General features: G+C 31.7%; 2 protein-coding genes across 4 annotated transcripts in view; one reads left to right on the plus strand and one right to left on the minus strand.

Moving 5' to 3' along the window:
* Nucleotides 1-26,012, minus strand: part of wdp (Leucine rich repeat protein windpipe) — a 66,532-nt gene that overhangs the window by 20,255 nt on the left and 20,265 nt on the right. The window contains exon 1 of one of the 3 annotated variants that reach the window (XM_029306210.2): nt 5,444-5,564. The exons of 1 other annotated variant lie outside the window; for it this stretch is intronic. The gene's annotated coding sequence lies outside the window, so the exon portion shown is untranslated. Of the gene's footprint in view, nt 1-5,443; nt 5,565-26,012 lie in introns of those variants that run through there. One more of the 3 variants, XM_029306209.2, reaches the window with a different exon arrangement.
* LOC114933576 (glyceraldehyde-3-phosphate dehydrogenase-like) overlaps nt 20,097-26,012 on the plus strand; it is a 41,354-nt gene continuing 35,438 nt past the window's right edge. The window contains exon 1 of the mRNA XM_085484267.1: nt 20,097-20,106. The gene's annotated coding sequence lies outside the window, so the exon portion shown is untranslated. The remainder of the gene's footprint in view (nt 20,107-26,012) is intronic.

A 26,012-nucleotide genomic window follows, 5' to 3' on the forward strand; every position in this document is an offset into this window, starting at 1 on the left:
GGCACAAAGTCGAAATGAGGATACAACGTGGCGTACCGCAACACATGCATACGGATGCACACGGTCGATGCGAGATACGCGGGACTGAAAAGGTAAAGGTGGGTTCGATGACGTCGCGTGGTCGTAAACACCTGGAAACTCGTTATCGTGACAATATAGAGACACGGCAAGACCGTTGCATCGACAACTGCAACTCGGACTGTTCCCTCTGTACGCTGGCATTAAGTAGATGCGCGGGACAAATAATTCCGTGGCGAGAGAGGAAACGTTCCGCGGCCGTGTTTCTTCCCTCCGATACGTCGCGGAGCGACTCAAAATAAGAGATGCATATGTTTCTCGCTATATATGTATGTACGTGACATTGCAGTCGCAGCGGTTGAAATAAAACCTTGAGGTAAACTCGTTCGAGAGTATCGTTGAGAAAACATTTCAAAGATATTTTCTCTCTCCTTGCAATCTTTCTAACTTCCATCACATAGGGGCAAACAATTTGATTCTGGTTATTATCATTCTTCATTCATAAAGCGCTGCATCTGCATTTAAAAAGAACGCGCAATTTGAAAATATTTATACTAATGATTATTCTTATATTATATGCAAATGTCGATGACACAATATTGTGTGTAAGACTGATGCGTTTCTTTATCTTCTAGAATATTTTTGCGGGCCTGAGTCAATTGAAAACATTTCAAAGGTATTTCCTCTCCTTGTAATCGTTCTAAATTTCATCACGTAGAGGCAATGAATCGATTTCTGGTTATTATCATTCTTCATTCATAAAGCGCTGCATCTGCATTTAAAAAGAACGCGCAATTTGAAAATATTTATACTAATGATTATTTATATGTTATATGCAAATGTCGATAACACAATATTGTGTGTAAGACTGATGCATTTCTTTATCTTCTAGAATATTTTTGCGGGCCTGAGTCAATTGAAAACATTTCAAAGGTATTTCCTCTCCTTGTAATCGTTCTAAATTTCATCATGTAGAGGCAATGAATCGATTTCTGGTTATTATCATTCTTCATTCATAAAGCGCTGCAACTGCATTTATGTAAAAAGAATGCGCAATTTGGAAACATTTACGAACGATTACTCTGCTTACATGCAAATATCGATGACACAATATTGTGTGTAAGACTGAAGCATTTCTTCATTTTCTAGAATATTTTTGGGGGCCTGGCAGATTTGGAGTCAGTTGGCAGATAACGAGTGCTCCACTTCTATGCCCGGAATAGGTGCGTCCCTAGGCCGTTTATTCGTTTTGAAAGTCGACCGGAAGATGAGCAAATCAATTTCGAGTCCGAGTGCTCATTACGTCTTGCCCAGCCGACTTGTCGTTGATAAATAGAGACGGATTTTCTGGATGAACGTCGCGTCCACCATGGACAGCGTGTTTTTCTATTTGTCATTTGCATGCACGCGCAGTCCGATTGCGATCAACCCGAGGGGAAAATTTAATACGTCATGATTGCTCGTGTTTTGCAATGCCGGCAGATTCGCGAGGCCAGCAAGACGAGCGAGAAAGAGAGATAGATCTCGCGCGGATCTCGTGGATTAACGAGATGAAAAAAGTGAGAGGAGAAAGAAACGCGGACGAGAAAGAGGAATGCGAAGCTGTCCGATCTTTTGAAAGCGGACACGTGTGTCATGAGAGTCGGCGAACATTTGCATAATAATTTATTCGGGAAATCACAAAATCGTCAGGAAGGAAGGAAAAAAAGACAATTTGCTTTCGTCATGTTTCGTGATATATCGAAGTTCGCGTCTGATAGATCTCAATGAATCGATTTTGAACCTTGCGATACGTCGTCGTCTTCGACCCCAGCAAACACCGATATATTATTGTTACATTGCTATAATAAAACGGAATATAACAGGTAATATAACGTGTACGTTACATGTAACATCCATGTTAGTTGTAATTTCCCACTCATAGATGTAACATTTCAATATAACATATATTACATTATAGTTGTATTGTAATTATATACCAAATAGCACATTGATGTATTGATAAGTTAGTGCTATCTTGGGATATAATGACAATATAACTAATATATGTAATATATTAAAAATGTTACATCTATGAGTGGGAAATTACAACTAACATATACGTTACATGTAACATGCTTAAGTATATAACATTTATATACTGTGTTTGCTGGGACGATTCTTAAGGTCGCCGGTGCTTTAGTTTCAGACTTTTAATTTTCTCGCGCACGTCGGTGATCCACGTCGGATTTATGCCGCCTGAGATTAGCCGCTACCGTTTATTAACGCCATTATGTAATTAGTGGCACCGCGAAGGAACGACTCCGAAGGTATCCGGAGGCTCTCCATACGTAAGTGTTCACACTTTAATCTTTCCCTGGCATGTACAACCGTCGATTCTCGAACGCGTGCATGCACGCGTACGTGACGCGTCGTGAAGATGCCAGAGATTTCCACGGAAAGATGCCACTTGCGCTTAAAGTGGAGACTCGCCCGATTAACGTCTGAGAATTTTCACGGGGGTAATTTTCCCTGCAAATGTTTAACGCGAAACGTTTCGGACTACTACGACAATTAATGGTCCTTTTTCTACCGCTCAATTAATATTAAGATGTTTTATTTTTATCTAATTTTAATTTAAAATATGAGAAGTATGTATGTGTCGCCAGTAAAGAAGAAATTAGGAAATTATTGTAAACGACCCAACTGGTTTCAATAATCTTTATTAGTTCAATATCATAGAAATTTATTACGTACTATACGTTTTGACCTTTGGTTGAGGCCCTTTTCAAGTCTCAAATAAAATAAAAACACACAAAACTTCTACATGTTATAATTCTCTATATAAATACAATGTGTCAGCTAAACATTTTGTAAGAATGATAAAGCATGAACTGTTCGTTTTTATTTTTATTTTATTAGTGACTTAAAAAGGACCTAAACCAAAGGTCGGTTTTTATTTGTATTTTATTTAAGACTTGAAAAGGACTTAAACCAAAGGTCGAAACGCAGCCTGTAATAAATTTCTATGATATTGAACTAATAAAGATTAAAGCCAGTTGGGTCTTGTTTACAATAATTTTTTAATTTAATTTTTAAAAATGTTTACTTTCGTAAAAGTCTAATTTAAAAGCTGTCATATTATTTAATATATGTATTAAAAATAAATATCTAATGGAAAAATTAATATCTTTTCATCGAAAAAGGATCTATATTTGTCAAAAAATATAAATGTAATTGAAAAAGTATTCTGGATTACTATTTATAGAATTCATAAAACAATCCAATAATGTTTCTATAAAACAATCAAGTAATTATCATGTATGTGACAATACATGACGTCAATTTACATAATTAGTAAGGAGATAAAAATACTCATTTGTATCTTATCTCTCATAAACTAATATGTAATTAGATCTACAGAGAAAACAGAGAGAACGAAAGCAGCAAACTTTGCAAAGTTTTGTGCTTTTGAGAGAAAAAATCATTTATTCGCTGATCAATGAAAGCTTATATCTGACGCCCGATGCACGACGTGACGAATCATGACAAGCGTGGTAATCAAATCAGACATGCATATGTGTAGGTTTGAATCATTGTAAATAATAATTTGATGCACGCGAGATATTCCAGCAAGAGATATGCGACAAGCGAATACAAATCAATACCAGGAAACGCAAAGCTCGATTTTTTCCGATTTTATTCAACATGTGTACCGAATATATTTATATGAAATATATTTAAAATTTTTCATTTTCAATCTTATTATTTAGCTTACATATTCAAACAATAAAATCGTTCAAAATTTTCATGAAAAGGGATTTTTTCTAATTTACTTTATCAAATTTAGTGCTACAGGCTGCATACATCTTGTACAAAACAAATATGTAGCTCAAAATAAAATATATTACTAAGCAAGAATGCGCTATCTGTTTCTCTCTCTCAATAATTGATGATGACGAATCAAAACATGATGATTGGATATTCACGAATAATATATTGTAGAAGTAACGAGGATCAATTAATCGAGAAGAAGATTAAATCGTTGTATCAATTAAATTTTCTTTCTGGGCCTGGATTTAATGACTTAAATTGTTGATGGATTGACTTTGAAGACTGATTGACCATTCGATTCAGCATTTATAAAGGCACACAAAGATATATTGCGAATGATAAACTTTGATCTTTACTCTCGACGAATAAATTTTATCCAAAAGCACGTTTCGCAGAAATTGGGTTTAATTACGGTAGCTTGGAAATTTCATGAAGATCCACTACAGCCTGTAACAACAGCAATCATCTCTCTAGGCACGACTCTGACTATCATGGGATTGTGTTATTTTACTTTCAGCATTTCGTTCTAATTTTAGAAAAAACGCGTTTCAACCACTAACTCCGGAAATATAGGTTCACGGAAAGTAGAAGAGAGACAGGTGGATGAAGCTCCATCTTATTGTAGCGGAAACTAAAGAGATATTCCGTAAGCTTAATAAGAACCGATTAAAATTATGTAATAGCCGTTACATATAAATTGCTTATTATTTAAATATTACACTGAAATAATTCAATTTATATAAAATTATATATAATTTGTGATATATAATTTTTATATTTTACGATATATTGTAAATTATAGAAATTCTTCCATTTCTTTGTAATACAATTTGAATTAAATAAATATATTTCTTAGGTACGTCTCACATGATTCGCATCAGGTTGGAGAAAATATTAAAATTAATATCATGTATTATAAACGAATTAATAATTCTATTGCAGATAATTTTTTGTTAGCAGCACTCTGATCAAGCACCTCTTTATACAACGCCTAGATTTGTAATTCAAAAATAGCTTAGTCAATTAGATGAGTCTTAAAAATAAAGATACTGTTAACATAAAAGTCATGTTATGCTCAAGAAAAATAATCTTACGATTTGCGCGAATTTTCAAAGGTAATTTTGTGAAGATATTTTAAAGTTCTCTCAATATAAATAATCAGTAAATAATTTCTAAATTATATGGCAATTAAAATTATGTGGAAGACGCAGAAAGAGGGAGGGAGAAAAACCAATGCATTCCATCATTTTTCTTCAACTAAAACTTCAAAATTTAATAAAGCCCCCACGTGACTGATCCCCACGTATCGCGATGAAACTGGTCCAGCTCCCAAATTCCCACGACTTTGTCACGTACGATCTTGCGTCATAAAAGTAATTCATTGACTCGTTCGCATATAAGGGGGTTCGCGAGTTCGCACACACACACATGTCATCCACTCACACACGCATATCGCAATTCGCGCAAAATCATAAAAAAAGCAGGCAAATAAACTGATGACCGCGCATAGAGCCGGTACTCCCACCTACACCACCTACGCACGTGTTTCTCTCCCTTTCCTCTTTCTCTCTTTCTCCGTGAGGAAACCGCGAAAAGAAAAGAAAGGTCTTACCTCCTGTAACAGTATCCGGTATCCCAATATCCCGTTCTCCTACGCGCGATAATCCGTCCTCGGGTCCACTTTTTTTTTTCGCAACTTTTGTTCTCTCTCGAGATCGGTGAGCCAAGGGATGACAGGGATCACCCGCGCGAAACTTTTCCCGCGCCGCGCCAATCGAAGGTCGTTCGATTAGTCGCGAGATCGGTCGAGATGGATGCGCGGGAAAGAGAGCGATCCGATAAAAGAACGGAAGAAAGGGGTTGCTCGGGTTGCCGGCAACTTGCGATTACTCTGGCTGTGCCTCTCCGCGTGGCGATACGATCTATCGCAGCCTGAGGCCGAGTTAGGACTGTGGACTCTGACAGAGCGAGGCGGCCCCGCTCTCGCTCGGCGGAGTACCAGGCCTACCAACTCCCAATCGCGCTCCTCAGCACCTCTCGTTTCTTCGCCTGACGCCGAGCCGCGCCGACACAACGACCCCACCATCGCTACCAGGCTCCTGGTGCACGCCTGGTAGCGCGGACGAGGTGGTAGGAGCCGCGACGTTCTCTTCTTGTTCTGGTGAACAGGAGGCGCGGTGGAATCGGCGAGACACTCGTCGGCCGCGACTCAATCATCGGAGAAGAAGTGTGAGTCTATGCGCGTGAAGCGCGTGTGTGGTGGTGCCAGGTGGTCCGAGAAACGCTTGCGATACTCGCGACCGATGTATCTTTAGCTTCGATGAACATCGTTCACCAGAGAACACCATTCAGTAGAATTTCGATGACATTCGTCAAGTTTTTGGCAATTGTCTAGAGCTGCACGGAATAGTAATTCATAGTCAATTAATACTTTCTCTCTTCAATATTAATAACTAAGCTTTAGCTTCGATAAACATCGTTCACCAGAGAACACCATTCAGTAGAATTTCGATGACATTCGTCAAGTTTTTGGCAATTGTCTAGAGCTGCACGGAATAGTAATTCATAGTCAACTAATACTTTCTCTCTTCAATATTAATAACTAAGCTTTAGCTTCGATAAACATCGTTCACCAGAGAACACCATTCAGTAGAATTTCGATGACATTCGTCAAGTTTTTGGCAATTGTCTAGAGCTGCACGGAATAGTAATTCATAGTCAACTAATACTTTCTCTCTTCAATATTAATAACTAAGCTTTAGCTTCGATGAACATCGTTCACCAGAGAACACCATTCAGTAGAATTTCGATGACATTCGTCAAGTTTTTGGCAATTGTCTAGAGCTGCACGGAATAGTAATTCATAGTCAACTAATACTTTCTCTCTTCAATATTAATAACTAAGCTTTAGCTTCGATGAACATCGTTCACCAGAGAACACCATTCAGTAGAATTTCGATGACATTCGTCAAGTTTTTGGCAATTATCTAGAGCTGCACGGAATAGTAATTCATAGTCAATTAATACTTTCTCTCTTCAATATTAATAACTAAGCTTTAGCTTCGATGAACATCGTTCACCAGAGAACACCATTCAGTAGAATTTCGATGACATTCGTCAAGTTTTTGGCAATTGTCTAGAGCTGCACGGAATAGTAATTCATAGTCAACTAATACTTTCTCTCTTCAATATTAATAACTAAGCTTTAGCTTCGATAAACATCGTTCACCAGAGAACACCATTCAGTAGAATTTCGATGACATTCGTCAAGTTTTTGGCAATTGTCTAGAGCTGCACGGAATAGTAATTCATAGTCAATTAATACTTTCTCTCTTCAATATTAATAACTAAGATGTTAAGGAGACAAACCATGTTTTCCAAAATATTTTTTAGCCGATCTGACTCAATGAGGTGTATCAACAATTTTCCGTAAATTAAAATTAAATAAATCTTGCTCATTGATTACAAAGTTGCAGAGAGGACTATTTAAATCATAGTTAGTTGTAATTAATACATATATGTAGAATGTATTTTAATGCAGAATATCGAAATAAAACAAATTTTATTTGCTAACTGTTGAAAATTCTTGTCGATAATTAATAAAACAATTTACGTACTTTTATCTTTTATCGCATGTAAATTATCTTCAATTTTTACTTTATTATTTCAAGAATTTTTCGTTTGAGAGTAAAAGACTAAATATATATTTTAAAGAAAATATCGAGTAACATCAATTATCTAACATCTTTATAGATAATAAATAATATTATAATATAGATAATAAATTAGTGTTATATTGATTATTATTTCGCAATAATCAAGAGAACTCGATGGAGACAGAAGATATACATTTAATATTTCAATTTTATCATAATCATCATAAAGTATGCAAGTTTGTAAAAAAAATTCAATCTTTTTAATAAATGTAAATAATTGCAATTAGATTTATAGGACATATTATATCGTTAATTACGATACACATTGCAGCACATAGCGCGTTGTAAATAGTTATTAGCTGACGATCTGTCACGTTAAGCTTTGAGATTATATCATTAACATATTGAGCTAAATTATATTCTAACTCTTAAATTCAATTATGCAGACTTTATCTTCAATATGTATTGCGTCTGTTCTCAAGTTTTTATTGTACAATATTAAAATGTAGACATTGAATTGCAGAATACATTGAAAAATATATATAACTTAGGAAAGATAGTTAGATCTTAATTTTTTTACATGATCTCTTTAAACCTTGAAGAAAGATCACGTGTTATGTGTTCGCTATTTTGAATTTAATTAGTCATGAAGGCTATGAGAATTCATCTGCCTCATCATTGCCAATTATTTCTTATCTCTTTATATTCAAGTATTATACAATAACATCATTAAAGGCCGATAAGACAACTGCAGCAAAGTCTATCATTTTTATTGTTTTCTTTATTTTGATTGTCTTAATAAATATTTATTATATTCAAAACTGCAGATGTTTTAGATATTTCAACAAACTCTCTCAATTAAAAAATCATCCATGCCATCATTGCTAGACTTTTATTGCAGAGATTATTTGCAATTATACGATCGATAACTAACATTTCACACGTGATACGTAACATTGAAAAATTATACAATAATCGGTTTTATCAGAAGAATTAAACTCGGAAATTGTATTTTTAATAAATAATTCAAAATGTCTTAATAAATATTTATTATATTCAAAACTGCACATGATTTAGATGTTTCAACAAACTCAATTAAAAAATCATCCATGCCATCATTGCTAGACTTTTATTGCAGAGATTCTTTGCAATTATACGATCGATAACTAATATTTCACACGTGATACGTAAAATTGAAAAATTATACAATAATCGGTTTTATCAGAAGAATTAAACTCGGAAATTGTATTTTTAATAAATAATTTAAAATGTCTTAATAAATATTTATTATATTCAAAACTGCATATGTTTTAGATGTTTCAACAAACTCAATTAAAAAATCATTCATGCCATCATTGCTAGACTTGTATTGCAGAGATTATTTGCAATTATACGATCGATAATTAACATTTCACACGTGATACGTAAAATTGAAAAATTATACAATAATCGGTTTTATCAGAAGAATTAAACTCGAAAATTGTATTTTTAATAAATAATTTAAAATGTCTTAATAAATATTTATTATATTCAAAACTGCATATGTTTTAGATGTTTCAACAAACTCAATTAAAAAATCATCCATGCCATCATTGCTAGACTTGTATTGCAGAGATTATTTGCAATTATACGATTGATAACTAACATTTCACACGTGATACGTAAAATTGAAAAATTATACAATAATCGGTTTTATCAGATGAAGAGTTAAACTCGGAAATTGTATTTTTTCTTTCGAACAAACGCTTGCTATCGGGTAAGCCGGTTGTGGATAATCGTACCGGAAATGAATGTTGGTTTCCAATTATCTCCGTTAAAGTTAATAAAACTTTCAAAGAGGAAGACATTTAGATAATCTACAGAAAAATAAAATACGCGACGTTGTCGTCGCGAGAGCAACGATCTGGAGGATCTATCGTCCACATTTATTTCGGTATGTTCGTCTAGCAATCAAGAACTTTCATGGTCGTGCGAATCTTTCACTAGACAGCAATAAATGACCCTGCCGTAACAACGATGACACCGACCGTCGAGTTGCCCGTCGAAGAAGAACCTTGAAGAAAATGGATATTCCGATCCGCGTTGCGACAGGAAGTAGGCGTTGCACTTTTGCAAAAAAAAATCCTGCTAATACGTATGTTAATAAGCACGTAATACAAACAGTAATGAGACGACCAATGCCAAAGGATTTAACTTCCTGTACTCGGAGAATGTATAGGAACCTGGATGTGCGTATACATATATGCACGGGCGAAATTATTTTTATTCTGAATACTAAGGTAAACGCACGAGGTAGAAGAGAAATTTATGACTAATGTCAAAAAAATGAATATATTTAGGTCAATGAGTCTTCAAGAGAGTACAAAAAAATGGCATGATTAATTGCCAGTATTTAAAAAATATATGCAAACATTCTCCGTGTAACTTTAAAGTTTTTAATCTATCGGACAAACAGAATTACTTTCGATCTTTACTCGGATCTTCTTCAATCAAAGGTTAATCACTTGCGATTATGATTCATTTATAATCAACCTTTGATTCTGAAAAAAGTTCTGAGCAAAAGTGGAAACTAGTTTTGTTACTAAGTGAATTTTAAAATTACAAACTAGCATATTTTAAGTATTTCACGAGTATCAGTGTTTGAAGATTTATATTGTCTTAATTATTTTCACTCAAATTTTTCTAGGAAATAAAATAAATGCCACATGTATCTCTATTTTTAATCTCTATTTTAAAAATAAAATTAAAAAATGAAAAAAGTAAGAGCCGGAGGATATAAAAGGGAAAGTTAATAAAAAATCGTTAGGTATATTAAAATTTACATCATATATCATTACTGAAATTTCTTAAACTCGATATTTCTCTGATAGAAGTAGATATAACAGAATAGATAGAAAACGTTTAAATCGTTACATCGCATATCGCACGAATCATCGATTCTTTGAAGAAAAAATGACGCATAATTCTTTCCTGATATTATACGATATTATACGATCAACGATCAATGATTCTCAGAGTACTGAATTTTTTTTTTATTTCTCATATATATTAATGTACTTTCAACGAGTAAAACAAGACATGAATTATAAAATTACAAGCATTTACTAAACGTTGCCTTAAAATGACCTCGATTGAAATCTCTTAACCAATACAGGCGGATATGGGGATCCTTCTTTGATCGTAAATATCACCATGAGTCAATCGTACTTTCGTCATATATTTTCTGACCTAAAAAAGAGATTCCTAGGAGACACGATATATAGAAAGAGAAAGGAATTTCAGCAAGAGAATCGAATCGAGCTAAACGCCTATAATTATTATTATTAACTTGTAGTTATTACAGATCAACAATTAAGGCGTTATCGCACGTCGAAAATTATCGAGTTATTAAGAAAATATTGACAATTATCTCCGACTTGAGGATCAGTTCTTTCAACGAAAATAAAGGTGAAATATTAAGGAATATTTGTGGACTGGTAAAAAAGGGAAAAGAACTCGATAAAGAGTGCTCTTTTTTAGGTAGATTAGATAACTTCTTCTATCTTTCTGCCTAACTGTTGTACTACTTTAGAAGATATAATTTGATATATGAGTACTGCGAACAATTGATGCCGTTAACTGCTTAAGTATTGTAACTGTCCATAATAATAATACTTTTGGTTTTGTCCATAATAATTCGCGGTGCAGCTTCTTAAGTTTAATCTCACAAGTGGAAGTGCGTTCTTAAGGACGTATATTACTGATTTATCTCAATGAGCATGTTCAGAAAATCGCTCAATCACGGCTAGCTAGTAATCTTTTACGATGAAACGTTATGAAATACAAGTGATTAGGGTCAGATTGGATCGCACGTTATGTATTACGTCACAATCATAATTTTTTTGTTTTACAAAATTACGACATCAACAATGTTCTGCTTCAATTATTCGCATTGAGAATTTGTTAAATTTATAGCAATAATAATGCAATTTTTTCATATTTAGCTCTTGATGTGAATAATTGAAGCAAAATATTGTTGATATTATGATTCTATAAAACAAAAAATAATATAATATGATTTGAGAAAATTTTAAGTGATAGTAACATAATTCGATGACATGTGAAATTATATAATATTATATTTGAAAATAAAATTAATTAAATTTGTACGATACCTCACAAAACATAACTCTATCAAAATTAATTAAAATAAAAAATATTAATAAATGTTAAAAAATGGTAACCATATTCGCGATGATTAAATAACCGTTTAATTATTCGCTAATCGGCTAATGTCAGCTCTCGTAACGAGCGAGAGACACACGAGTAAAACACGATTTCGGATTTCGGATTCGAGGAACGTAATTATTGAGTAATGCAACTCAATCTATCGCATGCAGGTCCTATGTAGAAGGCATTTATAATCGCATCCTCATTAGTCATGGATCACCGAAAGGTTCGCAACGTACAATTGCTCGTGTTAACAACTTCGCGCTCACGATAACGAGCTATGCAGGTGCACTGTTCGCTCGATTATACGTCTGTATGTTCCTTTTCATTTTTTTTTTCATCGGAATCAGACTTAATAGCGACACGAGTAGTACAATTAATAGTCAACTCACGCTAGTAAATAACCACCGTTGCTTGTTTTTTTCCACGTAAAAACTTCCTGATTCCATTTCCAGCAACTTATCCATTTATAAATCAAAAGACCCGCAGCTGCGACCGATGCGTGACATTTTTTCTGACGCTAATTCTCCTCGCGTTACTTCTTTCTTTGTTAAACTTCTATAAACGAGACACATTTGGGTTTGTCTTTTATTGCTGCATTAATGAACTAGTGCACACTGGTGCAATAAGTTAGAGCGAGACAGAATATACTTGTGTCACTCTAACTTATTGCACCAGTGTGCACTAGTTCATTAGTGCAGGAACAGAAAACAAACCTATTATATGTATTTTCGTTCCGGTCGACATGAAGACACCTTTATCTAGTGTCTTAGAGGGCCATTTGAAGATAGAGCCGCAGTAACTCTATAACATAAACGTACCAGTTGGTGGCAAATTTGCGGATGCGTGCAATTGGCATTGCCTATACCCTGCGTTCTGCTCGGTACATGCGTCCATCTATACATATATTGACAGTGGCCCGACCGGCGATCTAATCGACAGCAGTTAACTGAATACAGACGCACTCGGAATGTGTGCCATCGACGACCTCGAGGCCTTCCCTAGGTCAGTGCTAATTCTCGAGAACAGACCTATCTCTTCCAAATTTCCGGCCGTTCTATTTCGGTCAATCTCTCGTATTTTTTATTTCTACTCTAACCAGATAATATATATAAAATAATATATAGATATTACGTCGCGCACATTCATGTCAGTTTTCGTTCTTTTCTTGTGCGTTTATAATTTGGATCTAAACGATAAAAGCGCGATAATAGATTTAACATTTATACAATAATTTTATATTGAGTGAGATGTCGAATTTTTTTATAATATAATATAAAAACTAATACGATAAAAAATAAAAAAATAATTAAAAAATTAATATGAAAACCAAGTCTTATTATTCTTGATATTTTTAAATTCAATTTATCTATGATATGCGAAAAGAAGGATATGTTTGAATCTGATTGAGCGTTAAACTGATTATCGCATAAGAGCGACTATGCAGATTTACCGTCATGTCAGGTCTTTGATAAACATGTGCATACAATGACCGCTTTCAGTGCTTTCACTGACTGCAGTACAAGTCTTTCACAGGTATTCGATTTGCAATGTACATATGCATACGTATAACGATATCTGCCGCAATGTTGTAGCCTTCATGATGTTATCGGCGAAAAAGAATACTAATCATTCAGGAAATTAATAATTTCGCATTTATAAAAAATTGTTATCTCTGACGGAACAATAGGTATATACGCAATACGATATATTACAAGCTTCAACTTTATTTAATAAATTAAAAAAACATGCTGGCATAAGTTATGTCGTCATAAGTTGTGAACAAAAAGGAAGATTTAAAGGTTGTCATTGTTTAACGTTCCCACTTATAATTTGCGGCATATAAATTAGCATTTATCGATGATTACATTTAGCACTGTAAATTGATAGCGCAGCAAAATTGCTTTAGCAACTAAAATATATATCAAGAGATATTAGAATGGATATTTATGTAAATATCTATGTATGCATCAACCATAAACAAAACTTTACCGGTTTGTTAGTTGTGTACGAAATAGTGAATTTCCGATATACGATGACGAGAGTAATCATAAAGTAGTCACGCAATATTTTCGTTAAGTTCTCTTCGTCGCGAAAACACGAGAGAGACACTTTGTCTTATCAAGTCTTAAAGACGACGAGGGCCGAATCAATCCAACGCGTGATCTCTGGATAATTAGTGTGATTGAACTTGACCTTGCAATTCGAGCGCAAAACGCCGTGACAAGATTTTCGGCGTTTATCTTCCAGTCAGTATTTTTTTATTGTTATTGCGTAATATATTATTATAGACTACTAAAGCCAAATAAATCAAAAAAGATTAATAAACATCTATATAAGGAAATAATTATAGGTATATACAATATATATATTTGCGATATAATTATCTAAATCATTTACATATAGCTATTTAAAAAATAGAATTTCAAGTAGCATTCATCATTTAGCATATTATTTATTTTAATTCTGAATTTCATTAACTGTATAAAAAAATTCAAATAATTAATCTTACTTAAACTGTCGGTAACGGATCGGTGATTATCAAGGTAATAACCTGTTTATAACTTTGAAAATATATCCATTAACTTGATTGTTGATTGAATAAAATCGATAGCAGGAAATTGAAGAGAGAGAGAGAGAAAGAAAGGGAAGGAAGAATGTGACATGATCCGAGAGGAACCAATCGAATTAAACAAATCCGCGATTATGTTAATTCATTGATAATCTTCCCACACGCCGACGAGCTGTTAATCGACCTTCGATAATGTCCGATGATCAATTTCGTACGAAAACACGTTACGCATTAATTATCCACATGCAATTTACACGCGATTTGTATATTTGCCGCTTCCCCGCAGTATATTAATTCCATTATCTAACCCACACGTAACATATGTATGTAATCAGAAAGAAATATTTTTATCGGCTCTCAATATTAAGAATATAAATATGATGTTTTTTAAATCGGCCAACAGAGCCGATTTTTCGGACCTATATTTTTCGCGCCTATTTCTCCATATGTAAGTTTCTAGATTTATTTATATATGAAAATTAGTGATCTCAAACCAAGAGATACAGTTCCGAATAATTAATTTTTCGTGCTTTGGCTCTATTAGCCGATTTAAAAAACATCATATATATGAAATATCAATTAAAATGTCTATTCGCTCGTGTATTGTATAAAAAAAAACAAATGTATTCAAAAAAGGCCAACTATCGAGCAATATTTAAGATGTTGTATCCAATTAAAATTTATTTCATAAACAAAATATATTGAAATTACAAAAAACCTTCCATATAAACGTTTCAACCGCACGCGGTCTTCCTCAGTATAACAGTGTTACGTAATTTATAATTCGTATAAAAATTTATGAGATTCAACATCATAAAATCACATTACGGCGAATACTTTTATAAATTAAATATGACAAATTGTAATACGCATAAATTTCTAATAAATTCTCGATTCGAATTAACGGACTATTAGTAGTTTAAGAATAGGATAATTTTTTGTAAGAATTATAAATTACGTAACACTGTTATACTGAGGAAGACCGCGTGCGGTTGAAACGTTTATATGGAAGGTTTTTTGTAATTTTAATATATTGTCAGAAATAAATATTTTTATCGGCTCTCAATATAAACAATATAAATATGATGTTTTCTAAATCGGCCAACAGAGCCAAAGAACGAAAAATTGCGAAAATTAATTTTTCTCGCCTATTTCTCCATATGTCAATTTCGAGATTAATTTTTATATGTGGAACTTTGTAATCTCGTATTAAGAGATACAGTTCCGAATAATTAATTTTCGCAATTTTTCGTTCTTTGGCTCTGTTAGCCGATTTAGAAAACATCATATTTATATTTAATATATTATTTATGAAATAAATTTTAATTGGATACAACATCTTAAATATTGCTCGATAGTTGGCCTTTTTTGAATACATTTGTTGTATCATATATATGTATGTAATGTATAACGCGATAGATATTGACACCTATAATAATGCAACAAGCCCGATGTTACATATTACACGAATCGATGTTTGCATAGTGTCATTTCCCTCGCAAGGGATACTCGATTACGGACGCGCCGTCCTTATGTAGAACTTCGCGCACACTTGTACCAAGCACGCGCGTGCGACGCATACTCGCGTTAACTGCACGTAATTACGTGCATTACGTAGCAACGAGACACGCGACATTAAATGCGGCTTCTCGGAGAATTATAAGTTCCTCGCGCTGTTTGTTAATAAAGCGGAAACAAGTGCGGGATGCCAGATGATTCCAGAGATCTCCATTATATCTCTCCGTTACAATCAGTCTACGCATTCAAGGTCGTTTGTCGTACATCGTACAATTTTGTTAGGGATATATATGCAGATCCGCGACGAAAGAAATGCAGACGATATTAATCCGGTAATCTCATTATACGTGTTTTTCAGGTGTTGAGAAAAAGAGAAAGAGAGAAGGAATTTCGCGGCTCTCTCTCATCTCGATCTCCATTATATATTGTCCTGGTTAATGCATCGCTCGACCAACATTTCATACACGATTCGTTTGCACCTTGGGGATTTCCGAACACCTGCTAACGAGAAAGTAGCGCGGCACTTTGTATCCCAAGTGAATCAACTTTTTACGATAGTTGTTCGAGATGCTCTGTCGGACTTTTCGATCTTTCAAAATGACCGATTATATCAAATGTACTCTCACACGCGACAGCTTAATGACGAAAAGGTCACAAGTATATCTTCGTTTTTTTTTTTTTTTCGAAGACATTTCTTCAGTTATGTTACAAAAATCTTGGAGAACGAGTTCTCTAATTTGCGAAAAATATGTTATGTTGAGGATTTAATTATAAAAACAACGACGATTAATTTAAAATTACAATTGTTACTAACTATAAGCATGATAAGATATGATAATATAGTATCTTCTAATGAATTATGGAATATCTACGGAAAGACATCCACTGTTACCTATAATGTCTATATAGTGACTACTTTTGTGAGAAAGTTGAGGAACAGTTTTCAAACAAAAAGAGACAAGAAAAGAAGAGATTATGTCTACAAAAAATTATTTAGTATTAAAATTATTTTAAAAAATAATATATATATATATATATATATATATAATATTAGAAGAAAAAATGTTTAATAAATTAAAACACATGACTAATAATTTTGAAAGATTTTTATCTGTTTTTAAATTAAAAATAGATGAGAATTATTCAAGTAACTTAAAATGTACTTTGATTTTAATTTTAAAAATTTAATATTTAAAATTTAATCACTATAAATCATTTTGCATTGAATATTACAGAACTACAATATATTTTTTCTAAGTTAATACATTGAATATTAAGTGACTGTAATACATTTTTTGTAAATTGCATAATAAGAAATATATAGTGTAATGTGCAAAAATAGAATTAATTTAAATGTGGGAGAGAATTGAAAATGAGCGATCTAAGAGAAAAAGTATAATTAATCCTATAGTAATTGATAATATTAATTATTCCTCCGTGTGTCTTGTAATCAAATTTAATAGTGCATAAAAGTATGCGCCTTGATACAAACATTACTAAAATTATCATACTATTTTTCTTAGTCGTATTTAACTTTGCATCTACGGTATATATCACAATTACAACATCGTACATGGCCTCGTCCGCGATATGCGTAAATCGTGAACATTTCTACAATTTCTCAACTGCGAAGCATGCGTGCATCCTTTTCGTTTCACGCAGATTTAAATATAAACATTACGAAGACAATACCGTACAAAATAAGTGCGTATTTTAATAGTAGAAAATATCATTAAAAATCACCCATGATTATCTTCAATGAATATAATTTACATCTTGTCTGTCGACAAGTAAAATTAAAATATGTGCTAATTTATATATAGTTTAATAATAATAATAATAAAAAAGATCTGTCAAATATATGTCAAAAAAGCAGAAAAAATATATTGACAGGTTTCCGCGTTTTTTTACGAATGTGCATCTCCGTCCCACTCTTTTCATCTCCCATGAAACGAGCCGCTGTTTCAAATGAACCGATAAAGTGCCGGCACCGCGCGAAGGTATTACGAGACGCCCACACTCCATACAAACGGCGTTAGCACGAGAATGTTATGCGTTAATGGACCAACTTCCCGGACATGACGAGTTTCGACGACCGCAGCGAATCGTCAGCTGACAATGACATTGTCACGTTGCAGACGCCGCGAATCTCTTGCCGCGAATTTCTCTCGCGACGCTCTTTTGTATCTGCGACAATGAGCAATACAAATGTCATAATTGCGAGCGGTAAATAATGTAAATCGGGATACATATCCCCAAGTAACGGTCATTAGGTTAATTCGATCCGTTAGGCACAGGTGTTACAAAATACTCCGCAGTATATTTCGCGTTCGAGTTCTCCGCAGTTAAGTTTCTGCAGTACTAGTTCCGATCTTTACTAAGATCCACTGAATCTGAGAAGAATACTATGTACATGTATGTATAAAATATATTGCAAAGTACTTTATAAGTACATCTGTGTTTAACGGCTCGTATTATCCTAATAACTGTTAGTTGGATTTAATCTTAATTTTATCTTATTTTTTTATAAATAAGCTATTTAAATATACACATTAAGACACGTCTATAAAATATTAAAAATTATTAAGCTTTGTGTGGTATTTTTTAAAAAAATCGATTAATCAAAGATTCTTTCAGTAATAAGCTTAATAAATTCTCTTACTAAAGGTTTGATAATAAATTTTTTTATAAATAATTTTTATTTCAAAAATCATGTTCATCTTATCAATGTTAATAATAGTTATTTCTTTCATTCTCTAAAGTATTGTACATTTTTATAATTGATGATTCTCATTTACGCAACGCATAATTATTTCGCACATTCAAGCGTTATCAAATTTCTTTCTCAATATCTGAATACATTATAATTAAATAGAAAAATATTCAATCAAGAGAAAATTATTAGTGTATTAGTATCGTATTCTGTTCTGTCAAACTATGGTATATCGTAGCACAGAAATGAGCGATAAGAAGATAAGATTGACAAAATTTTAAATTATCACATTTAAGATAAAAGTTCACACCTTGAACATTACATCTTACAGAAAGAATTTATTTACACAAGATCACCTTATTTTTGTGCGAGAACTATCATTTGTCCATCTGTCAATCTCTCATCTAATATTAATATAAGATGAAAATACAATAAAATGAAAGAGATGTGACAGTACATACACTTTTGTTGTTTGTGCTCATCTATACTTTACATAATATTTTTCAGATAAGAAATATTTTATAATATAATATAATATTTTTCTCTCATACTCTCAACTCTAACATAAAAATTAATCAATTTTATACCATTGAATGTTTTTTTTTTGCTGATAATTATTCGTGTCAATAATGGCCAGCTCTAATCGGACTTATAATTAATAAAAGATACTAATTAAAATATTAATTAAATTCATCCCAAAATAAATATATCTCTAAAAATAATTTTAAAAAGTTATCTTATATAAACCTATATAATGCAAAACTCATATCAGGAAAACTAATTTTTCCCAAGTTTCCATAGAGAATTGAATCTACATTTAATAAGAAATTATAAATCGATGATTTCTCCCTTCTCTATTTTCTGTATATATTTTAAATGACGTATTGCAAAAATATTCATATAAATATACAATCGATCGTTAGCAAGATTTTTAATAATTCCAAAAAATCATAATAACACACATCTATAAGATTTGAGATTGTCTCGCGCAATAAATCACGGACGATTGCGAATTGTCAAGAAAGGCGAATCCTTTAACAAAATAGATATATTTCCGCGTACGCGTCGTGTATTATTACTTGTTACAGTTTACAAACCGAGACCGGTTTCTCCCCGATTTATTCCATCTCGTGTACAATCGGCAATCTACACAGTGCGCTTAGCAATGTATGCAGCCGGAGAGCAGTGTGTCTGCTCTTATCTCTTCTCCGTCACCTATGGTTTTGCAATTTAGGCGTGTGCAACATGAGATATTGCAGCCGCGGCACGTAAGCGATTTCTATCATTGACTGAAATCCTTGCCGTATATCGGTCTACAGTGTCGGATCCAGTCGGCATGCATGCTCTGAAATGCAAGGCGTAAGCGTAAGACTGAATATAAAAAAAGGCCCGTATAAATTACAACGTGCGAGTGATGTATGTAGAAATGTAAGTGAGGCGTTTGCACGAAGCAAAATTTACGATGGAAAACACGGACACGCGAGGACAGAAGCACGGGAGGAAAGTTTTTTAACCTAAAATATCCTGTACTTGCATAATTATATTTACACAATCGAACAGAGAATACCGAGAACGCGAACTTTTGCCATTTATTTTTTTTTTTTTTTGTACGTGCGTTAATTTCTTTCCGGATTAAATTGCATTTTTTTTCTGACATGTTTATGATCGCGGACGAAGCGACGCAAGATATAAATCCAAAGAAATTAAATTAGTATTCAGATTTTACATTGATTAACAAGTTTTTCATTCGCGTATTTATAACGACGTATTTAATAATTTATACTTTGTACTTTATCATTCCATTATCGATATGTCGCATTTTTATCGTTTTACAAGGAAAATATCGTGATGAAAAATATTTACGGCAGCATAATTATAAAAAAATTAATAGCTTAGACGTGATAATATTAAAGAAACAGCAAACAGTTTATAATTTATAATTTTAGTATACCTTTAGCACGGTTTTAATTCAAAATAATTGATAAACAATGATCATTTTTTCGTAAAAAAAGAAACAAAGAGGCAACAATTACAAAAGTACATTAAAATTTCAACAAGCGCGGTTATATTGCAAGCTGTAACTATGCCGATATATATCGATATAAAAAGATATATATATATATATATGTTCACGATAGCATTACAAATATGCATGTTCCATTTGCAGGTTGTTTGTACAACTGCATACTCTTTGATCGCGCTTCTATGCGATAACCGTAATAGTCAACGAAATTAAATTGCAAGTAAACAATAATTGCTAATTATTTCGAAATTTGTATTTATTTTAAGAAGAGAACATTTGCAGTGATTCTATCAAAAATAATAAAGAAAAAGCATATTTTATGTTGGCTGAAACGCATATCATTGATGCATTATGCGTTCCGCGTAATTAAATTGTTTTCGTTTATATAGATGTGAAAAAAATCACGTAAAAACGCACGCTATAATTTTTGGAATGTGTTTGAAGACAGTTAATGTAAAAAAAGACAAAAAGTTACGACAAATAATTTTTTATGTCTAAAAAGAATTAACAACTTTGATTGATGCAACAAAGAGAGGAAAGAGAGAGAGAGAAAGAAGCAGGATTGGGAAAGTTACTTTGTAAAAGTAACTAGTTACAGTTACAAGTTACCGATTCTAAAAAATAACTCGTTACAGTTGCAGTTACTCAAAAAGTAACGAGTCGTTTCAGTTACTTTTTAAAAATAATTATACATTATTTTAAATATATAAGAAGCTTACATTTTATGCACAATCACAGTCAAGTATTTAAAAAAATTCTTGAATGTAATAATTGATCGATTTGTACCATCAATGTATGAATGACCTTTATATGCAACAGTAACAATAGTTAGTAACTTACTAAATGGTAATCGCAAAGTCGCAAATCGACTAATTATTACATTTAAGAATTTTGTTAAATACTTGATTATAATTGATCGATCTTAATTATGTGTTATATTATTTTATGTACACTAAATGAAAATTTTAGGTAAACGATTAAATCATATGAAGATCCATGTGCTACTGTTATCAGAATTTAATACAATATAACTTTTTCCAAAAAAGTAACTAATAAAGTAACTATTAAAATAGTTACTAGTTACTTAAAAAATGTAACTAAGTTACAGTTACAGATGGAGAAAAGTAACGAAGTTAAGTTATAGTTACCGATAAAAAGTAACTGTAACTGTAACTTCGTTACAAGTAACTCGTTACTTCCCAACCCTGAAGAGAAGCAATGATTAAAATATACACCGTTCGAAACATATATATGCAGCCTGTACAATATGTACTACATATCGAGACAAGGTCAAAGTGATCTTTGATAAGTATTGAGAACACTAAGGTCGGGGTCTTAAACCCGTGAGACTATTTTGCAGCCGCGAGGGACAACACAAAAGGACGATTTTCTCGGAAGCATATAAATAAATTGTAATCATCGATCGCCATTTCAGCGTTACACTCTTACTGTCGCGCTTCGTTTCCCGTTACGATGACTCTTTCCGTTTTCCTAGTCTCTACATAAACGGGGCGTTTTTCTTTTTATACGAGGGATCATTAAATATTTACCTTGTCACAATACGATAGAACAGGAAAACCAGAGGGACACATTGTGTTATGTGCGGCCGATGGCCTGTGAGAGGAGAAAAAAATTAATGACTGATATAGACTTTTATGTAAAAGAAAATTACGCGTAATCTATCTGAAACTATCATACATGCTTGGATATATTTTCATAATATTTATATAATTTGACAAAAAAATATAGAAATATAAGTAACTGAGATTTGCAATCTTAAGACAACCAAAATCTATCAAATTTGTAAACTCTTACACTTTTAATTTAATTTATAATATATATATATATATATATAAATAGAGAGAATTGATAATATATATATATCAACTTTTAATTTTTATACATCTCAAACTACTTATTTCATTATAAATTTTTTTCTTAAAAGCGATATTGTAGGAATTATTTCATCTATTTTTTAATCTGAAATTTCTTCTTTCAACAAAATAAAAGTAACTAACAAAAATTTATCAGACAATAAAAAATATATATATATATATATAACAATAAATAGTTATATATGCAACAATAACTGTTGGAACCTGAAACTCTTATTTTATTACAATTATTAATCGTTATATAATTTTTTTCGCTAAAAATATGATAAAATGAATAAAAATGTAGTTGTATTTGCATATTTTAAATAACATGGCGTTGCATTAGTTTGCTTAATTAAAACCCGTTGCTTTCTAACAAATTTTAGAAAATATTTGAATCATACGAATATGAATCTCCGCGGTTACTCCTAACGACATCGGCTAAGTGATACGTATAAATATAAAATCTGTTATCAGATAAAAGACCATGATAACGTGTTCAAACCAGATAAAACATTTTTTTTTTTGGTCGGTGATGTGATACAAGACGAACAGGAACTAAACCTAAACTACAATTAAAACTTCAAAGAAGACACTTTGTCAGATAAAAAAATTTTGCAATATTTCTGTTACTCTTATCTCCTTGTGCAGCTATTAATTCTTCATCTTCTTCATTAGCAATAAATAAAACATCTTTGTGCGAAATATCTTAATGCAAATAAAAAATAAGATAAGATTAAGTTATATATATCTTACTTTTCTGTTTTATCAAGAGATAGACAGAAAATTACGTTTGTAAGAGTATTCTCAATAATGGTTTCAAATTCTGCCGATGTTCCACAGAGGACAGCATTCACTTTGTATTTTACAGTGACTACAGATCTCCATCCTATCGACAGATAAATGCATATATATCAAAGACTATATGCACTTTCATTTTTCAATGAAAAAGTATTGCTGATGATCGCATATTTTGTGTGCATTTTGTTTTAGTAGATCTTAATGATGTAAAGATCACGCGATCATCTGTTAATAACAAATGACGGCATCTCTACAAGAGTATCCGCAAATATAAAGAACATCACGTTTAACTAATTAACATGTCTTAGCTGTCCACTATTATTCAATAAAATTCTTTGAATTCTCAAATTGTTATCCATAGATAAATAAAAGCGAATTATCTATGTGATGTAAAACAAAAGTGGCATTTAAAAGTGGTCTTTTTTTATATAAATATAAAATATATCAGAAATTAATAAATCGTTATTTCTTTTATTCTTATATTATATCATTATTTTTAAATTTTATCCAGATAAATGTAATGTATTTCTTGTTTAACATCTGTCTTTTTTTAAATTTGTTGTACATTGTATTGAGAATTAAAAGATCTTGGTGTTCTGAAGCTATAATCTAATTTTTTAAACTACTTTAATTTGTTAAACTTGCGTAATTTATCAAACTAACATATACAACACATTTTGCAGGATTAAACACTAGATGGCATGCTAAAGCAGTTTCACAAGTAAATAAGTTCGTTTCTGCAATAATTATAATTAACTTTAAATGAACTATTCGCATATCTCTGAAAATTACCAATACCTTTTATATAGAATAGCATGTATTACATAACTAAAATATAATTAAAAATATAATTAAAAATATAATTAAAATATAATTATAAATTAATTATTATAATTAATTATTAATTTGTATCTTATACACAATAAGCATTTCCATCTTACTTTACGAAAGTTGCTTTTTCAGATATAATTTTCATTTAAATTAATTTTATAAAAAAATAAAAAAATAATTTTATAACATCATATATCATAAGAATAGCAATTTAATTTATTATTAACAATACTTAATAATTAATATATATAATAATATTTAATAATCAATATTTATCACATCAAATTTGATAATTAAGATTGTATTAGTAAAAACTTTATAAAAAATATATATATAGAAAAAAATTGTATCTTCAATCTTATTATATTTTTATATATATTAGCTCTATCTTATTATATTTTAGTTTTTATTATTTTCTTTTTCTTAAATATTAAAATATGCGAAAGAAAGAAATGGTTTTTTATGTTTTATATTGTGTGAGATATTGATGAGTGTTTTTAACATTATATTGGATAGAAATTATATCGTTAAACGTAGCAGTTTTATTTGTGATAGCTGCTAAATTATTATCTTATCTAACCTATTTTAAGCTTTATGTTACGTATCGTATGCTTAAATATTAACTGCGCCCATGACATTTAATGTGAAAAAAAATCAGACAATTTTATCATAAAAAAACAACAGTGATTCCTTTGAAGCGTTTTATTCCTATTGCATATATAATAAAATATAAATTTAATATTATATTCATATATTCTTATATTTTATATATGCCTTGGTTCAGAAAAAAATATATAAATATATAAAATATATATTTTATGTATGTATTTTTTCGAATAACTAAAAAATCTTCAATATATTTTGTTAATTGATAAGACAGACTTGTTCAAATCGACCAACGATTTCTCATTGGCATGATAAATATCCAAGTAAACAACATCGTTTTTATCATACTTTAGACGTATATAAATTTCTAATTATAAGTCACGTATATTTTTATAGAGACGAGTAGAGAGAAATAACACAATTTTTTGTTAGTATCTAATATATATCTTATTGCATGTAATTATAATTATACTTAATAATTTAATATAATTAGAAATAGCGCGTTAAATCTAATTTTTTGCAACATTTTAATATTTTTGATTTATCATAATTATTTTTCACGGATTACAAACATTGATATATTTTATTATATATCATGAAAAGTGTGAAATATATATCGTATATATTTCGCAGCCTATACTTTATCTATACTATTATATTATCTTATCTCTATAATATTTTCAGAATTTATCTGTTATTTCCTTTATCCACGCCCTTTCGGTTTTAAACTATAATTTTTATATAGGTATATATATATAACAATTTATTCTGATATTGATTATCAACCTGATTATCATCGTCTATCATCTAAGCGTCTTCAAAACATTTATTTTTCAGACTATAATAAATTTATCAATTTATTTGTAATTGTTCTTTATCCTTCAAGAGATAGAATCGCTAGAATGATCGATTATTATAGCGATAGCTTGCGATCTTTATGCTTGAACAATTAAACCGTTAGTATTTTTCTTCAATCTCTTATTGATAGTTCGGGCCAATTTAAAGATAAAGCTTCTTATCCACATGCTCTAATTTTTTATCATTACCCAAATATTAATTGACGTTAAAACGCATCTCGACGCTGTAAAAACTCGAAAACAGCTTCCTTATGCAACTTGCTATCTGTTCTGATCACTCGATCATTTTTGTCGTCCCCGTACGTCCTTTTAACCGGATTCAGCCTCTTGCTGTCGCATCGACACCCACGCAGCTGATCGGCAATCACGAAGCCGTTCTCCAACAGCCTCTTTTTTGTCAGTTTATTCGAGAACCCAAGCCTTACCAGGTGGCGCGCTCTTCTCACCTGTCAGCATAATTTCTACCTAAGACCCAAGTCCAGGGGATCAGCTCAACCAATCGGCGCGTCCGACCCTGAGGC

This window comes from Nylanderia fulva, unplaced genomic scaffold (genome assembly GCF_048542155.1).
Source record: "Nylanderia fulva isolate GAGA-0341 unplaced genomic scaffold, ASM4854215v1 Scaffold3, whole genome shotgun sequence".
Classification (NCBI taxonomy): Eukaryota; Metazoa; Arthropoda; class Insecta; order Hymenoptera; family Formicidae; genus Nylanderia; species Nylanderia fulva.